We start from the raw sequence: 22,232 nt of genomic DNA, 5'->3' as shown, positions 1-22,232 counted from the left end.
AAGCGAGGCTTGAGTTTCTCGCCCCCCTTGTGCTTGAGTGATGACTGTCTATACGATTGGAGCCTCAAGAAGACAAAGTCCCCAACCTCAAATTGCCTCTCTACTCGGCCCCTGTCTACATAGAGCTTCTGCAGGTTCTGCACAGTCTGCAGGTTATCCTTAAGAGCCCGCAAGATATCTTGGCTCTCCTATATCCAATCCTTCGCCCTAGGGGCCTTGTTGTCTCCAAACATCATGTTAGCAAAAGATAATGCATGGTAACCATACAAGTCTCTGAATGGGGACATACCTATGGACATGTGGTACTTGGTGTTGTTGTAGTACTCACCCAAGTGCAACCACCGTATCCATGCACATTGTTGGCCTGTCATGTAGTTATGTTGGTAAGCCTCCAGCCATTTGTTGACTATCTCCGTCTGCCCATCAATCTCGGGGTGATAATTGGTACTTGAAGTGAGCTCTATGCCCACTAGTAGAAACAACTCTTGCCAAAATCCTCCCATGAACCTGTTGTCCCGATCACTGACAATGGCCTTCAAGAGACAATGAAGTCAAAATACCTCCCTGAAAAACAATTCAGCCACCTGTGAGGCCGAGGACCAGGTTGGGATGGCGAAAAAGTGTGCAAACTTCGCCAATCAGTCTACCACCACATATATGCAGTCCTTTCCCTCCACTCTGGTCAACCCAATGATAAAATCTATCAGCACACTCTCCCATTTCCCCTCAGGAATAGGAAGAGGTTGTAGCAACCTAGCAGGGTGTATCTGCTTACCCTTGTTCCTTTGGCACGTGTCAGACTCTCGAACATGCCTCAGAACATCACCCTTAAGGCCCTTCCATGAAAAGCGCTCCCTCATGGTCATGTATGTCCTTGTAAACCCCTTATGCCCTGATAACGGTGAGTCATGGGTTGCCAGCGTGATGTTCTCCCTCAACTGGGAGCTGGGTACTAAATAAATCTGGTCCCATAAGTAAATCACCTCACTCATCATCCTGTATCAGTCATCGCCACTACACCGTCAAGGACCTCACATGCAAAACAATCCTTAGAATACTCCACCAGCAACTGTGCCCTTCAATCAGGTGCAATGCTCATCAATGAAAGGGTAGCTAGCCTCCTGGACAACACATCAATTACCACGTTGTGCTTCCCTTTCACATACTCAATGTCAAAGTCGTATGCTTGGAGTTTGCTCACCCACTTTTGTTGCCTCTCCTGCAACTGCTTCTGTTCCAGGAAGAATTTGAGACTGTTGTGATCTGTTTGACCCGAAACCTATTTCCCACCAAGTATTGCCTGAACTTGGCTGCTCGCATGCATGATCGCTAGCATCTCCTTGCCGTAAATGGAGTACAATCTCTCGTGGGACAGTAGCTTCCAACTCTCGAAAGCTATCGAGTGTCCCCCTTGCATCAAAATTGCTCCTACACCCTCCCCTGATGTATCACACTCAATCATAAAGGGTTGTGCGAAATTGGGAAGTGCCAACACCATGCAGCTGCTCATGACCTATTTGAGGCACTCAAAAGCCTCCTGCGTCGCTTCCATCCACTCAAACGTCCCCTTCTTCGTCAAATTAGTGAGGAGAGCTGCTAACTACGAGAAGCCCTTCACGAACTTCTAGTAGTAGGTGCACATGCCCACGAAGCGCCTCAACTTTGTCACATTCCGAGGCTCTGGCGAATCCCGGATTGCCCTGATCTTCTCCTCATGGACTCTCACACTGTCCTCGCCAATATTGTGCCCTAGATAGAGCATCTTCGTCAAACCGAACTCACACTTGGACGGCTTAGCGTAAAACTGCTGCTCCTCCAAAATACGCAACACTGTCTCTAAATGTTGCAAGTGTTCCTCCCAGGTTTGGTTGTAGATCAATATATCTCAAAAAACACCAACACGAACTTTCGCAACTACCCACGAAACACGTTGTTCATGCAAGATTGGAAGGTGGTTGGTGCGTTGGTTCGCCCGAAGGGCATAACCAAGAACTCAAAGTGCCCGTAGTGGCACTTGAAAGCTGTCTTAGGGACATCCTGGTCCCTCACACTAATCTGGTGGTACCCCGAACGCAAGTCAATCTTTGGAGAAGAACTTAGCCCCCCTCAACTCGTCCATCAGCTCATCTATGTGTGGGATGTGGTAGCATGTCTTCATGGTCTTCTTGTTGAGGGCCTGGTAAACTATGCACATGCGTAAAGACCCATTCTTCTTCTTCACCAGGACAACTGATGAAGCAATAGCGCTGGAACTAGGCTTGATGTGCCTAAGTGCCAACAACTCGTGAATGGCCCTCTCAGTCTCATCCCTGTATGCATTGGGATGTTTGTAAGGGGTAGTGATCATAGCCTGTACCCCCGGCTCCAACTCAATAGTATGCTCAAAACCCCGATCAGGTGGTTGCCCGAGCGGTATGTCTCCAAACACCACCGGGTACCTGCCCAAAATAGCCTGTATGTCTGGGTGTGGTGGCTTGGGCTAACCCCTAGCCTTAGAAAATCCTCAAGTCCACAACCAACTCAATGTCGGCATGCCTCAAACAGCCTCCATCCTGTGGAACGAAACAGTCTGTGGAGGGTAAGAGTGCATACCCCTCAGCAAAACCAATTTGCCATCTGGCCCTGTGAATTCCATCTCCAGCTTCCTCCAATCAATAGTGACTCGGCCAAGCGAATAGAGCCACTGGACACCCATCACCACGTTGGTGTCCAACACATCTACCACAAAAAAGTGGTTTGTCACTGAATAGTTCCCCATGGTGATTGTCAAGGCAGGAACATAGCGAGTGCACTGCATGGTTCTATCTCCCGACACAAGAACCGAAAATCCCTCAAACTCCTCGGTTGTGATGCCCCTCCTCTAAACCATTTGTGCATCAATGAAGTTGTGGGTAGCCCCACTGTCCACCAAAACTGAAACATGTTGCCCCTGCACGATGCCCCTAATCCTCAAGGTCAAAAACTTGGGTACCCCTCGCAAAGATGCAAGGACCCCTCCTATTGGTGCGAAGGAAGCTCCCCCTGGGGGTGGTGGTTGTGGTGGTCCCCTCTCCACATGTGCTATGCTGCCATCTCTGCCATCTCCACCCATTTCCAGCTCTACATCGTCCTCCACGTCACTATCAGAAAAGACCTCAATGTAATGGGCCTTTCCCATTGTGCATTTATGGCCTGGTGCCCATGGTTCCTGACAAGTGAAACACAACTTCCTCCTCTGGAGGTCTATCTGGGTCTCCTCATCTAGCTGTCCTCGCCTCTAGTTGCCTCTCAATGGTGGAGCCCTCGTGTCACTTCCCCTCTGCTGGAAACCCTATCTAGGTGGTAACGGTGCTCTAGCCTTGGGTAGGACATCCTATAGATCTCGAGCCCTCTCCACTGCGTCCTACAAGGTAGTGGGCCTATTGGACCTCACCAATCCCTTTAATGGCTCTGCTAGCCCCTCTATAAACATGAAGACCCTCTTGGCCTCTGATAGATCAGGTACCATTACTAACAACCTCAGAAACTCTGAGATGTAAGCCTCAGCGCTTCCCGTTTGTTTGAGCCTTGTCAGCTCCCCAAAATGCTCCTCTAGGTCTCTCCTCTCGAAATGCTCCAACACCCTCCTAGTGAAATCCTCGTAGGTTGTCACTCTGGCATGCCCCATCGTGGTTAGCCCATGGAACCACCAGTCATGGGCTTCCCCTTCTAAATGCAAAGTGGCAATTTTAATTGCCTCTCCTTCCGTCATCTGATTAAGCTGGAAGTAGACATCCAGCTTCTCAACCCATGCTTTCGCTGAGCTCTTGGACGACCCATCAAAAGTTGGGAGGAACAATCTCCCCATGGTGCGTTGTAAATCAGTGCCATGAGTGTAGCTTCCTCCACCTTTGTCCTTTTCCCCTGTTATTACCTTTCAGCTGACAAAAGTCCCTGAAGGTAATGACCTCTCTAAAGTCAGGCCCATAGGACTGATACTCCACAAAATAGTCCCCCATGGGCATCTCCTCTTGCCCTTGCAGCCCTCCAACACCAGATGCTATAAATGTGGGAATAGTGTATCTGGGTGGTGGGCTGGGAATGAGGGGTGCGTTGGGCCATGACTCCCTTGGTGATGTGAAGTACAGGAGCCCTCACCAATTTGGAATTCCACTTGAATCCCTCTGCCCCTGTTGTTGCTGCAATTTTGTTGCCTCAACTCCTCAATACCTTTAGACAAATCCTGCATGGCCTTGAGAAGATGTTGAGCAAACTCCTCCTCTTTACTCCTTTTGTCTCCCTCATTATCCCCCATGTTTGGCCTTTCGACCTCTTGTTCAACTATCATTGGATCTGGGGTAATTTGTAGTTGCCTCTCTATGCTTTTGTACCTCTGCCTCCTATAAGTTACGTTTTGTTGGTCTTCTGGTGTCATAGACTGATGCTACTCCCCACAAGCTAAGCCAAGACTATGAGCTCTAATACCACTGTAATATCCCTAAGGAAAATTTACAGTAATAAACAAAGCATGCATAGAGAAGAACCCAAAAAAATTGCCCACAAATCAGACCATGAGGTAGAGCCAAAAACTGCAATGCTAAGCCATTTTATTCATAAAACATGAGGTTACAATGGGTGCTTGGAAAGTATGCACCCGGGCTTGCCCAAGGCAAGCTAGCAAAGCCCAAGTGATGAAGATGAAGTCCACCAAGTGGGTTGGTTGATCTCCCTTTGGCTTTGTGCTAAAATGCCCAGAAAATGAGCCATTAGTCGTGAAGAATAATTGTTAAGGCCTCGTTCAGTGCTCCGAAAATTCCGTGAGATTAACCCTGGGCTCTCCACCAAATACCCACAAAAACCCACAAAGGAATTGGCCAAATGTTGACCTTGAAATTTCAGCCGAATTTCCCTCAATGGCACTGCTACTCGGTAATTCGACCCACCTGAACCTCCTGCTGTTGAATGCCCCCAAAATGACTACAATCACCAACAAACTAGGTTGCACGAATTGGGGAAACAGATATGAGTTTCCGAAACGGACACAGGTACAAAACGTGATCCCCCCCCTCCAAATTTTGGAAACGGGGAAACGCGATATATATCTATATATATTAGAAATTAGGACATTTAAGAAATGTTATGTGCAATCATAAAGCATACATGATACATTATAATTTATTACATTTAAGGTTTAAACATTATGATTAAATTTACATCACATTTACTCATGAATGATCACATAATAAAAATAGCAATATCGGAATATCCAAAATCAACCTTTATTATATATCCAAATCTCAAAATCAGCGTTTATTATATATATGAGGCTGCAAGTACAATAAAGACTATGAGGCTGCAAGAACTATAAAGACAAAAGACTAATCCTCATGAGCCTAGAAGTATCCAGAAGATATTTTAGTCGCCCAATAAAAAATTAGAAGCAAAAAAAATTAAAAAAATAAAAGAAAATGTCAAGTGTTAACTGGAAACTCATTCGTATGGCCTGGAAACTCGTTTCCAACCGTACTGGCCACGTTTCCCAGGAGTGAAACGGGCAAGTATGGCCAGAAACGAGTTTCCAGGCCATACAGTACGAGTTTCCTCGTTTCCGGTCGGAAACGGACCCCTGGGCAACATTTCCTGCAACTTAGCCAACAAATCTCCTTCCCAGACTCCTCCACAAGTTTCAGCCCAAAATTCCCTTCTCTCCTCAACCCCCACATGTGACACTACCAAGCGCTGCACTGCTACTGCTGGAACTTTCCCACACTCACTCCACGCTGCTCCTGGATCGATCTGAAAAGGATGAGACTCCCTCCTTGAGCTAGCACTTGAAGTCCACAGAAGCAAGGGGTGAGATTTCCACCTGGAAACCTCTTGTGCTCAACAGCACTTGCAAACTTGGCTTCAGCTCAAGCGTGCTAGTCTAAGAGAAAACTCAAATAATCATGAATGACCAAAAACGATTGCCTCCTCTTTTGTCAAAGAGTCTCCCAAATGCCCATGTGGGCCCAACCTTCAACTTTCCCCCACCAATCTCCCTCCAATGAGAGCGTATTTCCTTGTGGGCCGTATTTCTCTATGGGTGGCCCCCACTTACCACTAGCAGTTCAATTTTCTCCTCCTCCTAATGTTTGGGCTTCCCTTTAACTCAAAAATTCATGTGGGACCTCTAAACCCACCTTTCCTAAGTGCAAGTGTGAATTAATACAAAATTGGGCAAAATTGATATTTCCCCTTAGCAATATTGCTAAGTGGGAATATCACAAAGATCTTGGGACAGGGCAAGTACACGCAGGAAATTCTCAAGAGGTTTCATATGCAAGATTGCAAGCCCATGGCCACGCCTCTAGTCACAAACTAGAGGAAGGTGGATGCTAGCAGAGTAAAGTAAGTAGATGCTACATTATATAGGGATCCCATTGGGTCATTGATGTACTTGGTTAACACACAGCCTGACATTTGTTTTGTAGTAAACCAGTTGAGTCAGTTCATGATGGAACTAACCAAAGTTCACTCAGTTGTTGCGACGCATGTTTTCATTTATCTCAGAAGCATAATCGATTATGGATTATGGTACAAATCAGCTTCACAGATGCAACTTGGGCAAGATTCTCCACAGATCAGAAGAGTACTTAGGTTGTGTCTTCAGCATTGGGTTAGCAGTTGTTTCCTAGTTTAGTAGGAAGCGAAGATCAATTGCGCTCAGTTCAGCAGAGGCTGAGTACATGGCTACCAGTTTGGCAGCATGCAAAGCTATCCGAATGAGGAAGTTGTTTGTGGTACTTTACAAAAAAGGGATGGAGCCTACTATGATACATTGTGACAATCAAAGTTGCATTAAGCTCTTTGAGAATCCAGCATTTCATGATCGCTCCAAGCATATTGAGATCAGGTATCAACATCTCATGGATTGATTGCAGAAAGGGATAGTGAAGCTACCATACATTCCAACAAAGAAGCAGACATCAAATATCTTGACCAAGGCAATGGCTAGAAGGAGGTTCGTCTATTTCAGAGACAAGTTGGGAGTTGTACAAAAGTGTTGAAAATTGTAGCGTGGAAGGTCTTCTATGGCTTGTGCCTTACCCAGAAAGACCACGAGTTGTCCCTCTCTTAGCATGACGTGAATCATGAGTTAGACTTTAGTTCATGCATAGTGTTGGAGGATTAGTTACGTGGAGCCTTCTTCAATTGACTACAGGATCGAGTGGCAATTATGAGTTCAATTTAGGACGAGTTGGGACTTCATTCATTGATTGAAGAAAGGACGAGTTATGACTCCAGTGATGACTAGAGAGAGAACCAGTTCGACTCGATTAACTTGTCAATCACAACTCGAGTTCTAAATTTGTACTCGCCTAATTTAGCATGGATCGAATCTATAAAGGAAGGACGAAGGCACATGTATTATTCATTGTTGAGTGCACAAGTTTGTGTGAGATCTCTTTGCTTGTGGTGTGCATATCTTTGAGGAGTTAGTGCGCACGTTTTTGGGAGTTTCCTTGTGCTAAATATAGGGCAGAATTGCCCTAGCAAATAGGAGGCAGTTCTACACTAGGATTTAGGAGTTGAGTCCTAAAGAATAAGAGGCCCTGTGCGCTAGGAAATAGGAGGCCTAGAGTGCAAGGAAATAGGGCCAGGCAAAGCACAAGGAAGTAGTAGGGTCAAGGGATTGCAGAGCAAAGTCAGGCTTATATAGTAGGAGAACAAGTGTGTTCTCAAGAACACAGATTGCCTTGTAATCAATCTACTTGCTTAATCAATAAAAATACACATCAAAGAAGTAGGTTTTCCCAATTGGGTTTCCTGAGAAATCAAGTGTGTCAATTTGTGTGATTGTGTTTTTATCTCTGCGTTTATATTCCGCTACTTATCAATTAAGAAACTTTGTATCATGGTGAAAATAAATTTGGTTTCAATACTGGTTGCCTTATTTTCAGTTATTTGTCTAAGTAGTTGTAGAGTTTTTGTTGAATGGTGTTTTCATTGATGCCAACGTTAGTTAATGAACACTCTTAATACGGCGTAAAACACTAACTCTAGGAAGGATTTTGAAGAAGCAAATCCATGAATTTGCCTAGAGCACCCGTATTGGATTCTCCTCATCGAGCGGTTTCTTGGTGGTAATTGGAGCATCCTGTGGGCCTTCGAGGTTTGCGAGATATGCTTGATCGAAGTCGAAACCCTAGCCAGTGGTCCAAAACCCCAGCGCTTGGTCATGTGGCATAGCATTCTCCATTGTCAAAAGCCCCAATATAGTGGATGACATGGCAGAATATAATTTGTCAAAAGGTTAAGGAGGAGTTTTTTTTTTAAAGGATAAATTTAGGTTTTGGAGGTAAAAGTTAATTTGGTCCAATTAATGAAGTCAAAGTTCGGATATATAATTTAAGGACCAAATGTGAAGGAAAATAATTCTATTTGATTAATAGAGAGAAGGATAATGTTATTTAATAATTACCATGGGACAAAACGTGGAAGAAAAGTCAAATGATCAAAATCGTAAGGTTTTTGGCTCCATTCTTTTTAAAACTTAAAATTAAATTTTTTCTCCAAAATATGCATATCACCTCCCTTTTTAAAGGTCATGTTTAACTATATAAATATGCCACGTTCTCCTTTAAAGGTATGAACGCACACGTCAATCTTACTTCTGAAATAGTATTTGCGGTTCTAAGGTTCCTTGAGATTTTGGCATAAAGGTTTCTTTGTGCTATGGTTGGAATTCACTGGGTTTCTGGGCTATGGTCTTCATTGCCTCTCTTAGTGCCAAACGAACTTCTTTTTAGCCGCAATTTCCTATTATATTTGGCCCTCCTCAAATGTGTTAGAACGCCTATTCTGGAAGTGTTTACGCTCTAGAAAGATTGTTTATTTGTAGGATTGTTTTCGCTCAGTCTCCGGGCATCGATTGGGCCTTCTCACAATACCTCACAGACCAGCGAAAGTGTTGATGTCAGTGATCAGTTTGAGCTCCATCTGTAGGAAAGAAGCATCAACTGTAATAAAAAATGTGACATGTTTGCATTTGCTGAAGCGATTCCTTTTGAGGCCATTTTGTTGGTCTGAATTTCTGAAGCTGAGTGTTGGGTAGCATGAGATCGGTAAAGAGGAATCCATGAATGGATTTTTCAATTTGAACTTTGAAGCAAATCCGAGATACCCTTTGTCTAGAAACCAATGCGAATTGATCTAAGCATCAATTTGATCTGGAAGCAGAGATAACAAGAATTAAATCAAGCACTACTAATATGTACCTTGATTCCTTCTGTGGAGAAATTCAAAGGTTAGCTCTTGGCATAAATTTTGACACAGAGTGAATAATCGAATAGCTAACATTTTAATGTCTGGCCACGAAGCAAGGTATTGTATGCCACCTTTACATTGATATGTTTGCGTCGAGAGGCACTCTCCAACCCAGTATGGAAGAGATGTTGTAAGGTTATCTTATGTTATGTGATGTTATGTAAACATTTTGACTTGGTCAAATTAGATAACAATAAAGGTAAATGTAAAATACAATTATATAAATGAAATATAAAAAAGAAATTAATAATACCATGGTTTTCCCATGGTATTCTCTAAACTGGGTTTTATTAAGAATTTGAAACATAATTATCTTAAACATATTATAAAGTTAGGTCCTCTATTCTTTAACATTTTGACTTGGTCAAATTACATAAATATTAAAATAAAATAACAAAATTAGTAATTTTTCCAGCCCATGATATTCTTAACCCATGGTTTTTCCCATGGTATTCTCTAAACTAGGTTTTTAATAAGAATTTTAAACATATTATAAAATTAGATAAACATTTAAAAGCACTCTAAAGTTTAAAAGTTTATTGTCCCGAGAGGTGCTCTCTAGCCTCAGATGGTAGAAATGTTGTAATGTTTTGTCCTGTCATATTTAACATTTTTAAGCGGTCAAATTACGTAATAATAATAATAATAATTTTGACAACCCATGTTTTTCCCACGGTATTCTTAACCCATGGTTTTTCCTATGGTATTATTCTCTAATATAACCTATTTAAATGGGTGCATAGTGTTTTTAAAAATTACAATTTTCCAATTTTACCCAATTTACAGTCTATGATTAATATTAGTTTCTTCATTTTTACCCTATCTATTTGCCCGACCAGTTTTCGTTGGTTGAGCAGAAGAGTGATCGCTAACCAGTGATTTTGGATTCCTACAAAGGTAACCACTAAAGTGGAAGAGTTTCTTTGTTGTCTTACTTTAACCATTTTTCAATTTATAAGTTGTTTCATAGTGATGTTGTAGGAAATTGCAAGGGTTTTAACTATTGCAGTACATATCAAGGTATTTCAGCTAAATATGGGTTGTTTTTAATTTATTTTGCAGTTATTGCTTACTAACATTTGCAACATGTTTAAAAGGAGGGTTACTCATTGAGACATAATAGAAGACTCAACGATGAATCAAACTAGTAGGCTATCCCTTTCCTCACAAAATAATATGATTAATTTCACGTTAAATTTTAATTTATTTATCAAATAAGTGTTAATTAAATTTTGTATTTGAAAATAACATAAAGAAATCAATAAACTAAATAGTAAGCAAACCTCATTATTAAGTAGAATATTTAAAAATTAACAAAGAAGAAATCCCAACTAACAAAATGGGCTTCATATATCAAGCAAATAAAACATTTTTAAGCATTAAAATTACATTTAAATAATAATAATAATTAATAATTAAACCATCCTAGATCCATATTAACTCTTGATCTACCAAGCGTTGAGAGGGATCAAATCTCTTTTTACTCTAAAAGAGGTTTGCTCCTCCAGAGATTTGATCCCTCTCGGCGCTTGGTAGATCCGGAGTCAAGATGGATCTAGGCTGGTTAATTAAAATGTCACATGCCACCTTTACATTGATATATTTAATTAAAATGTCACATGTCAATATATAAGTAACGAATATTGCTTGAGGGTGGTCCCAAGTAGTAAGGTAATCTTCATATTATATTTTGTTCTAAGAAGAGGTTCATTTTGTCGCACTTTTAACATTTGCTCGTGTCCAGTTCCGGAATCTGGTAAGGCAATTGGAGGGCACTCTAAATATACAAATTGTAGAATATTTAAATTGGCATATGGTTATTTTTATTTCTGAAGTAATTATTCACCTAAACTGAGATCTAGAAAAAGTATTGAGGCCAGAACTCAAAGATGGATCTTATTGAAGTGAGTGTGTTGGGTTTCATTATTCTATCACTTAGATTTATTTATGCTACAGCAACATAAACTTGTTGATGCTTGTGGGATAGCAGTTGTGCTTAACAATGATTGACTTGATATTATTTGTATAATTTCTACATACTTTTCCATATGATTATCTTGATGTCCTTGTGCTAGAAAGCTAACATATGCAGGTGCTTCAGAGCTATATCTGAGCAGGTACAAGACATATGTTGGTAGGCCTCCTTAGGCAGAGTTTGAGACAATTGCAAGGTCATATAGCTGACCTAAGACATCTACGACTGAGCCATTATTGGACATCAATGCCAGCAACGTATAGATACATCCTTTGGCACTGATTCAGCTACATAAGGTCAAACGCAACTTGGCAGAGTTGGTTTGGCAACTGTGCATGAGCTTCTTAATGCACATTCACTTATGAGCATTGCAGTGTTTTCTTGAGGGCAACAGTGGTTGTTGTACAGTGACAATGTCAAGGTTAACAGCCAGGATTTGTGGTACAGGTTGTGTAGAAGCAGAGCTATTTGTTGATAGTTGTACAATAGTCTGAATTGTCACTGAGATTGAGTTGATTAAGCAGTGTTGATCAGTGGCGCTGCCAGGGTTTGACATTGATATCCATACTGAGCAGAAGCAGCAGTGATTATATTTCAGTATATCTTGTATTCATTCAAAGCACAGGTGTATCCAATCTGAAAATTATGAAACATGGTCCGTCGGTGTGAATTGAAGATTGGAGCCTTCAAGGCAAGCAGCAACTTGTTGATTAGCGTGGAAGGGTGGTGCAAGGCAGGAGAGTGGAGTCTCCTTCATGTTGGAGCCTGAGAACACCTTAGGGTGGTAAGGCGGTGCTAAGGCAAGTCGTTCCCTGCATAGGGCGTCGGTGCAACCTTTCAGTTGGAGCTGATAAAACTCATCTAGGTTCAAATGCTTTCCTAAAAAACAGTCATCACAAATCCAGGGCAATAGGGCGGTGTTACAAGGCAAGTTGCAGCCTAGCGTGGGGTTGGAGCCTCCAACCAGTTGTAGCTAGTAAAATCGTGTCTCCATTCAGTTGTAGTTGATAAACCATAGTAGGTTATAGCCTACTGGGGGTTGGAGCCTCCATCCAGTTGGTGTTGGTAAAACAAATCTCCATATTTGTATTCAGGGAGTTTGGGGCTTCCTTGTGCAGTTGCACTAAAGTGATGTACTGAATTAAATATAAAAAGCATTATGTGGTTTTTTCCCGCATTGGGTTTCCATGTAAATCTCGTGTGTACTGTCTTTATTACTACGCATTATTGAATGGTGTTGTTTATTGTTTCTATTATCTTATACTGATTAATGTGAACTTAATGCTCTGAAGATTAAATTACCTAATTGGAAAGAAATATTGATTCACCCCCGTCTTAGTATTTCCAAGAGTTTCATGGAAATTCAATAGTAAGTTGAGTTGCTTTATCTTTGTTTTTATGAGCAGATGAAGGCCTAAAGGATTAGGCCTCATCCCTAGTTGTTTCAATCAAAGGACCAACTTGTATTTTGTATTATATTAGCATTTGTATTAGGGTTTGTAAAGGGCCATGATCCCAGGTACGGGAGCCCTAAGTCTTTCTTATCTATGGACTAATAAGGAACGTGTTTTGGGCCAAAAATCTTGTGTACTTCTATTGATTTGTTGCTATTATATTCCATTGTGCAAATTTGTTTATTGTTGAGCATTGTGAGTGTGTTTATGTGCTTTGCCAAGTCATAGGCCATACCTAGCATGCATGGAAATTCCAACATAAACCTTCCTCTGCGTCTCACCCAACTCTTCCCCCTCTATGCAACAGCCCCTCTAGTCCCTTTCTGGTTCTTATCTAATAGCTCTGCCATCCCTTCACAACCCTATATCCTGTGCATGGGCCCTATAGCTTACTAGGGGGATCGTCGCCCCCCCTTTTTCTCTTGCGCACTACTCCATAATCATTGTTCAATTGGAATCTCTATACCGCCATTGCCTCCACCCTGAGTGTTGCTCGTCGATTGTCCCTGTGGGTTTCTGCACAATGGGGGCACCTATGGCTGCCAATCTCTTAGCAGCCGATTAGGCCTGTTGGTAGTAGGGTGCGATTGTCGACCACCAGCCGCTAGGCCTTCTTTTTCTTTTAATTTTTATTTTAAAAACTAATGTTTAACTCGCCGCCTTCTTGTTTCTTAATTCAGCCCTCTAAAAAATTCGCTTCAGCTTCAACGTTAATCGAGTCATATAGTCGATTCCTTTCACCTCCCTAAAAAGAATTATGCTTGTACGATCGCATCCAAACCTGGCCCCAATGATCCTATACGAACCTAGCACTGTGATTATGAGATCGACTTTCTTCAAAGTTTACGCTTTGATACCATGTCAATTTTTCTAACCCTAGCAATCTAGCAATTAGTCCCAAGCAGATTTACATCTACTGAATAAAAGCACAACCACGGTATTATCAGAAAAAATTCAACGGAAAGCAAAACATACCAATCTCAATCATGAAAAATGACAGCGAATTTTGCGCCATCAAAGTTTTTGATTAAAATTTTGAACTTACTTGGGCTCCCTTCTTGAGAAAATGGCCCAACTAATGAAATACAAACAACATTGGATCTATCCAACTGATTAAGCCCTCCTTGGCTGATCTGGATCTCCTTGCTGCCCCTTCCTCAGACTCAACACACTCATTGAGATGTCTCTCTCAATCTTGTGATGTTGTATATTGTTTGCTCCCTCTCTTTAACCTTGCTTTTATAACTTTACATTGAGCTAAATCCCTAACACTAATCTCCAAAGTGATCGACAGCTGAGATTAGATTTCACCTCATTTGAGATTAAGGGTTGAGATTAAAACATAATCACTAAAGTATTAGTTTACTTTTCCTAAGTTTACTTTAGCTCAATAATTATGTCCTTTTTCTAACTAAGGCAAAGTTACAAAAACAACTTGTTCACAATAGATGTTCACAATAGAGCAAGTATCTAAGGAGATGTTGTTAAATTTGGCAACTAGGGCCAAACTCCATATGGGTCATCTTATTTATCGCAGCTGATATTTTTCTTGGATCCCTCTCGTCGAGATGTGTAGGATTGATCTAACGATCATCCGATTCCGACAAGTATTTATGGAAATATGAATTTATTTGTAATTACTTGACAAATTGTCAAGGTCGGCCAACAGCTAAATGTGTGGCACACATGTTCAACATCTCATATAAATTCAAGATAGGTGGAGGCATTATTCCATCATCTCATCTCATCTTATCTTCTTCTCTCTCACTCTCCTTACTTGATTGGGTTAACAAGGAGTAGCTCTCACGTGGGAGAAGAAGGACGCAGCAAGGAGGAGGACGCAGGTTTGTTCTACGTTGACTTTCGTTGACCTGGGTGCAGCAAGCAAGGGATGACTGCATTGACCAACGAGGGAGGCATTTTGTCTACGGCCTAGTGTGGGGAGTCTCCCTCAAGCAAGCCGCAATCCTGATCTGCGATCCGAGGACCTGATTTGACCAACAAATTGACCAACCCTGACTGGTTAGGGACCGCATGGCTGCCAATACGTTGACCTGTTTTGACCATTTCTTTTGGGTTGTTTTGGGCTGCCCTTCATTGCTGTTCAAAGCTGAGGTGACCAAGGATGACTCAAGGTCATTTGTGGACCATTTGATCTACTTTGCAAGCGTTGGTTAGGGTTTCTATTATTGTTGTCATAAAAATTACAAATTTGTACAATTGTACTATTTCTCTCTCTGCTAAACTATTGAAGATTGAAGAAGAATTGATCAAAGGGTTCCCCGCATTGGGGCTTGTCCCTGGCTAGCCACCACATCTGGTGTCTCTTGTCTTGGCTTGTTTTCTGTCGATCCATTAACGTTCTATCTGCATTTTACTATATGTTAATGTGACTGTTAATTAGTGTCTAATAAGACGAAATTGAAGTAAACTGCACTAAGCTTAGAACATACCATAAATTAACATGGTATCGGAGCTGAGGTGAAGACAAAGCCCAAGCAAGAGCAAGAGCAAGAGCAATCACCGAAGGCTGTTGAAGCAATCTTAAAGACTTCATGGCGTCCTCATCACACTTCCTCGCCGAAGACAAGCTCCGTGAGAAGTTTGACTATCACGGATGGAAGATGTCTCTCGATTTGACATTGGAAGAGCAGGAAGTGTTGGATCATGTGAGAGGCAGAATCACTGAGCCTCCATCAAATGCATCTGTTGTTGTTAGGAATAAGTGGACCAAGGGAGAAGTCAAAGCAAAGAAGATCATTTGGGACTCTATCGACAAGCGCCTAGTGGCCTATGTTTTGGAGCTGAGCACGTCCAAGGAAATCTATGATAGACTAGTAAGCTTATTTAAATTTAATGATGCAAATCAAGTTTTGTTCCTTAAGAATAAGCTCAAGGAAATCAAGAAGGGCAAAGATGAAAGTATGCAAGCCTACATCCTAAGGATCACCAAGATCAAGAATGATCTCCTAACAATTGGGGAAGTCATTCCTGACAGGGAACTGACCATCACAACTCTCGGAGGGCTCCCATCTAAATGGTATATATTCAGAACCACTCTTCTCAACAATAATGTAACTCCAGGATTTGAAGAATTGATCGCGAGATGCATTCAAGAAGAGACAAGGATGGAAGAGTAGGAAACGCCTGTACTTAGAGGCAATCCCGCTACATTCTCCTCTCATGCTAAAAGGAGAAATAATTCCGGGTCAAAATCTAAGGGAAAGGACGGACTGAAAGGTGGAAGGAAAGGGTGATGTTTTATTTGCTACAAAATTGGCCACTATGCGAGGGAGTGTCCTGATAGAAAGGACACATTCATGAAGATGATCAAAATCACTCCTGAGGCAATTCCAACAACAATCAAAGGAAGGACAGGTTCAATGGCAAAGGAAAGAGGAATGTCGGAAATCAAGGAAGTGGTCAACCCCCTAAGAAGGCAAGAAACTCCAGGTATGAATCTAACGTTGTTAACAATAAGCAAGATGAATATTATCTGATATCGACCCTCTCTACTACTTCTCCTCCGGACTCATTAGGCAATTGGCTTATTGATAGTGGTGCCTCAAGGCACTTCACTGGTTACAAAGAATCTCTCTCTAATCTAATAGAGAAGGAGACCAACCTGGAAATTATTCTTGGAGACAATATCACGTGAAAGGCATAGGGAATGTTTCTCTTCAATTGAATCAGGGTAACACAATTCACTTGCAAGAAGTTTTGTATGTACCTGATCTCAAGAAGAACCTGGTGTTCGTTTCGGCAATGGAAGACAAAGGCTACAAGGTGGCCTTCTTCGATGGCAAGGTACATGTATGGAAAAATAATTTTAAAGATGCTTTCACTCTTGGGTTTCAAGTTGACTCTTTATATCAAGTCGGAGGAAGTCCGTTGGGTGTCATGTCTAGTGACACATCTCTTCAGTCTGAACTATGGCACCGAAGGTTTGCTCACCTTCATTATAAAGCTCTACCTGATGTGAGACAAATGGTGACAGGGATGCCTGAGTTAAAGTAGAGCAAGAAGGTGTATGTTCGGGATGTGCTGAAGGAAAACTCAAAAGGGGACCATTCCCCTCAAGCCACAGCAAGACCTTTGATATATTGCGGTTGGTTCACTCCGACATATCTGGTATGATGCTTGTGAACTCCTTGGGAGGATATTTATATTACCTCACTTTTACAAATGATTATTCTTGCAAGACTTGGATATACTTCTTGAAAAAGAAGGATGAAGTGTTCTCCTGGTTTCATCACTTCAAAGCCTTGATCGAAAATCAAACCGAAAAGAAGATCAAGATCTTAAGGACTGATAATGGGACTGAATATGAATCCAATGAGTTCCATGACTTTTGTAAAGAAGTTGGCATTAAGAGGGAGACCACAACACCATACACTCTTGAGCAAAATGGTGTGGCGGAAAGGAAGAATCGTACAATTATGGAAATTGTTCATTCCATGCCCCATGAGCAAAGGCTTTCGAAGTTTCTATGGGCCGAAGCTACAAATACTACCATATATGTTCAAAACCAATGCCCTCATCAAGCATTCGACTCCAAGACTCTCGAAGAGATGTTCACTAGTAAGAAACCTGATGTATCTCATTTTAGAATTTTTGGAAGTCCTGTTTATTTTCATGTGCTGAAAGAGAAAAGGAATAAATTGAGTGCATCTAGAAAGAAGCGAATCTTCGTGGGCTATAGCGAAAATACTAAGGGCTATAGAATTTATGTGGCTGGTCAAAGGGAAGTTGAGATTAGCCATGATGTCACCTTTGATGAAGATATGGCTCTTAGCAAAATTGACAATCTTCCTATACTACGAAAATCTGGAGACGCTGACACCAACAAACCAGAGGAAAAGCAAGATGAAACGATGGCCGAAGTGGAAGAACCCATGGACCCTATTGATCCCCCTCCGCAAGAGCCTTCCTCTTCTAGGAAGAGGCCCTCATGGCTTAGGGGGACACTTGATGATGCTGAAGGACACATTGCACCTAGAGGGACTTTCCGGGAAATCAAGAAGCCAACTAGATATCATGGATACTTGACCATTATAAGCACAATCATTCAAAATGAGCCCTCATTGTTCGCTGAAGCTATGAAGCATCAAGTATCGAAGGACGCTATGACTGAGGAATACAAGTCCATCATAAAGAACGATGTCTGGGATGTGGTCCCCAGACCCCAGGACAAAATTGTTGTCACTTCGAAATGGCTTTACAAGATAAAGCATGGAGCTGATGGAAGTGTTGAAGAGTATAAGGCTCGTTTTGTCACTCGTGGCTTCTCTCAAAAGGAAGGTATAGACTATGACGAGATATTTGCACCTGTTTCCCGATACACCACCATCCGCTCGATCATAGCCCTTGCTACCTCGCAAGGATGGAACCTACATCAAATGGATGTCAAGACCGCATTCATGCATGGTTCGATCAAAGAGGAAGTCTATGTGGAACAACCCGAAGGACTTGAGATTCATGATCGGGAATTTCACGTATGCAGGTTGAAGAAAGCCCTCTGTGGGATGAAGCAAGCACCCCGATCTTGGTATGAGAGGATCGATAGCTACTTGATGAAGGTAGGATTCACTAGGAGTGAAGCCAACCCTAACCTTTACTTTAAAGTTGAAGATGATAAACCTCTCATACTAGTGTTGTACAATGATGACCTCTTTCTGACAGGTACAGACCCTCTCATTCAAAAAGGTGAGAGGGAGTTGACTTCCGAGTTTGAGATGAAGGACCTAGGACTGATGCACTATTTCCTAGGACTGGAAGTCTAGCAGAAGCCAGGGGAGATTTTCCTATCTCAAGGAAAATATGTGGTGAAGATATTGGAGAGATTCGATATGGTGGACTACAAGCCCGTGACTACCCTGATGGAGCTTGACTTCGAGAAGTTGAGCGGTAGTGTTGCCGGACCTGCTTTGCAAAATGTTACCGACTATCGTCAACTCATCAGAGCATTGATGTTCTTGGTGAACTCCCGTCCGGATATATGTTTTGCAGTCAACACTTTGAGTCAACATATGGTTGAACCTCACCACACACATTGGATTGGTGCCATGAATTTGTTGAGATATCTTCGTGGCACAATCACTCATCGGTTGAGATACACTGCCAGAGATGTGAAACTACATGGATATACCGATGTTGATTGGGCAGGCAGTGTGGTGGACCGAAACTACACTTCCGGGTGTTGTTTCTCTTTGGGATCTGCCTCGATATCCTGGATGAGCAGGAAGCAGAAGTCGGTGGCTTTGAGCAATGCTGAGGCAGGTTACATTGCTGCGAGTATGGCCTCTTGTGAGCTTGTCTGGTTGCGGAAGCTCTTCAGTGAGTTGTTTGGATTTACATTGGATACTATCGTGATCCTATGTGACAACCAGAGCGGGATTCGTTTATCAGAGAATCTCGTATTTGATGATCACTCCAAGCATATCAATATCAGGTACCACTATATCTGGGATATGGTGCAGCGGGAGCAATAAGGCTCCAACATATCGGTACAGATGAGCAAGTCGCTGACATTCTTACGAAGCCCTGGGAAAGGTCAAATTCTTGAATTTCCGAGAACGACTTAGTGTCATTGAGAGACCCTCTTATGAGGGTCCTACATGATGTATGCACTGAGCTCTGGGAGCTCAAGGGGGCGCGAGGTACTTCTTGGAGCGACACATGACCATAGGGTGACTCACCCTCCCCTAGTGGTACGCTATGTACAAGATGAAAGGTTCAGCCTTCCCCTGTGATACCCCGTGGCAACTTAGGGACAGGATGATTAGTTCCCCTATCAAGGCATCCTACCCATGCAGTCTGGGACTCATGGGAGGTACCTCTCATCTGATCAATGAGTAGGGAAATGGGGTTAGGGACCATAGTAGTATTATCGATGGACGCATCATTGTATCTACCATACTCCCTATCCTAGGATGACCTCTATTGATCTGGGATCAGTAAGAGTGGTATGACACACTCTCTAGGATTGACTTCGGGTCAGCGGAGGATGGTATGATACATCCTCAATCACTTCTTCTTCTTCATAGTTCAGCAGAGCAGAGCAGAGCCGAGCAGTGCAAGGCAGTGCATTTGACAGCAGAGATAGTACCGACGGTCGGATGGATTAGCAGATGGAGTTCTCCCTAGTTGAGAGGGAGTGTTAAATTTGGCAACTAGGGCCAAACTCCATCTGGGTCACCTTATTTATGGCAGCTGATATTTTTCCTGGATCCCTCTCGTCGAAAGGTGTAGGATTGATCTAACGATCATCCGATTCCGACAAGTATTTATGGAGATATGAATTTACTTGTAATTACTTGACAAATTGTCAAGGTCGGCCAGCAGCTAAATGTGTGGCACACATGTTCAATGTCCCATATAAATTCAAGATAGGTGGAGGCATTATTCCATTATCTCATCTCATCTTATCTTCTCCTCTCACTCTCCTTAATTGATTGGGTTAACATGGAGTAGCTCTCACGTGGGAGAAGGACGCAGCAAGGAGGAGGACGCAAGTCTGTTCTGCGTTGACTTTCGTTGACCTGGGTGCAGCAAGCAAGGGATGACTGCGTTGACCAGCGAGGGAGGCATTTTGTCTACGGCCTAGTGTGGGGAGTCTCCCTCAAGCAAGCCGCAATCCTGATCTGCCATCCGAGGACCTGATTTGACCAACAAAGTGACCAGCGCTGACTGGTTAGGGCAAACCACAGGGCTGCCAATACGTTGACCTGTTTTGACCATTTCTTTTGGGCTGTTTTGGGCTGCCCTTCATTGCTGTTCAAAGCTGAGTTGACCAAGGTTGACTCAAGGTCATTTGTGGACCATTTGATCTACTTTGCAAGTGCTGGTTAGGGTTTCTATTACTGCTGTCATAAAAATTACAGATCTGTACAATTGTACTATTTCTCTCTCTGCTGAACTATTGAAGATTATAGAAGAATTGATCAAAGGGTTTCCCCGCATTGGGTTTGTCCCTGGCTAGCCGCCACATCTGGTGTCTCTTGTCTTGGCTTGTTTTATGTCAATCTATTAATGTTCTATCTGCATTTTACTATATGTTAATGTGATTGCTAATCAGTGGCTAATAAGACGAAATTGAAGTAAACTGCACTAAGCATAGAACATACCATAAATTAACAGATGTGGCCAACCTTTGTATGCCTAGACACTTAGGCATGTACAGAAGGACCTGCCCGAGCTACAAACATCAACATAAATATGTGTTGGAAAGAGAAGGATAATGTACACAAGTGAGAGAAAAACCAGCCCTAGTAGAAACCTGTAACAGCTCACCCAATATCTGTTAAATCAGCCCTGCAATGAGGGTGCTAAGAGGGAAAACCAGCCCTAGTAGAAACCTGTAACAGCTCAGCCAATATCTGTGAAATCAGCCCTGCAATGAGGGTGCTAAGAGGGAAAACCAGCCCTACACAATTGCACACAAGAGAGGAATGTCACCACAAAAGAGAAACCCCAATCACAACTAGAACACCAAGTATGAAAAGTAAAATAAAAGGTATGGGTGCCCATAGGCTAAAAACACAGATAAAAGACAATTCCCTTATGCTAAAGATTGACCGCATGATCTCACAGGATGTGATTACAAATGACATTAAGGATTTATTATAACTTTCATGTAGGTAGGGCATTTACCTTGTGAGGGTTTATGGGCCCACAACAGGATTCACAAGGTTGGTTGGCCTTAGCCATAAACAAGTCATTATAATAAATGCACATAAGGGGTGTTTAGACTAGGCCGGCCTTAACCTAAGCCTGGGTCATTATTTAATATAAGTGTTATTTTTGTTCTAATTTAGATGTTTTATTCTTAAGTTAAGTGATGTTCTTAAGAATGGAAAAAACACAGCACTAGAGTATTATTCCAGATTTATACTAGGCGCATGGTTAGAGGAAATTTCCAGTTTTAAGAAAAGTGCCTTGCATGGTGGATGATTTATTCTAGGAGGGAACAAGCTCCAAGACATTGATGAACTTTAATTCACTGGTAGTGCGCATGTTATTCTTGGCAATTTACTAATACAGCCTGAGTGCACTATCCTAGGTGATAGAGATTTAAGACAGTTAAAGCCGACACTCCACTTAATACATCCACATGCATTGTAACCCTGGACCTCTCCTATTCTATGAAGGAGAGATAGGGAGGACCATTCATGTGTCTCTTAGAAATTTGAGTGAGTTTGACAGTTAAGTTTTGAGCTATGGTAATCTCTGGTTTCTGATTTAATAAACATATGCCTGATTGAATATAACAATAGTGCTTGTTGTCCGCTATTTCCAGACTCTGCTTATATAGATTAGCAGATAACAACACAATGTTTAGACTCCTGAGTCCTGTAGCTCGTTCTTCATATTTTCAGTTCATGTATGCAGATCTAGCATTCTGGATTTGCTGTTTTCCGAGGTGTTAACAGTTTTATTTTCCTGGTTGTTTTCAGTGTTTTATTTCTGAGTGTAGAAATACGTACCATGTTCTCAAAATTTAACACCCTGAAGGGTGGGGTGCAAGCAACTGACCT

General features: G+C 42.1%; 1 protein-coding gene across 3 annotated transcripts in view; it reads right to left on the bottom strand.

Moving 5' to 3' along the window:
- Window positions 1-22,232, bottom strand: part of LOC149205374 (uncharacterized) — a 469,574-nt gene that overhangs the window by 324,920 nt on the left and 122,422 nt on the right. The window lies entirely within an intron of this gene.

The sequence above is a fragment of the Pinus tabuliformis genome, chromosome 1_2 (genome assembly GCF_031772625.1).
Source record: "Pinus tabuliformis cultivar Carrire ecotype Pingquan chromosome 1_2, CPIR1, whole genome shotgun sequence".
In the NCBI taxonomy this organism is placed as follows: Eukaryota; Viridiplantae; Streptophyta; class Pinopsida; order Pinales; family Pinaceae; genus Pinus; species Pinus tabuliformis.
The sequence above is the reverse complement of the archived record's forward strand: the minus strand, read 5'-3'. Positions and strand labels throughout refer to the sequence as shown.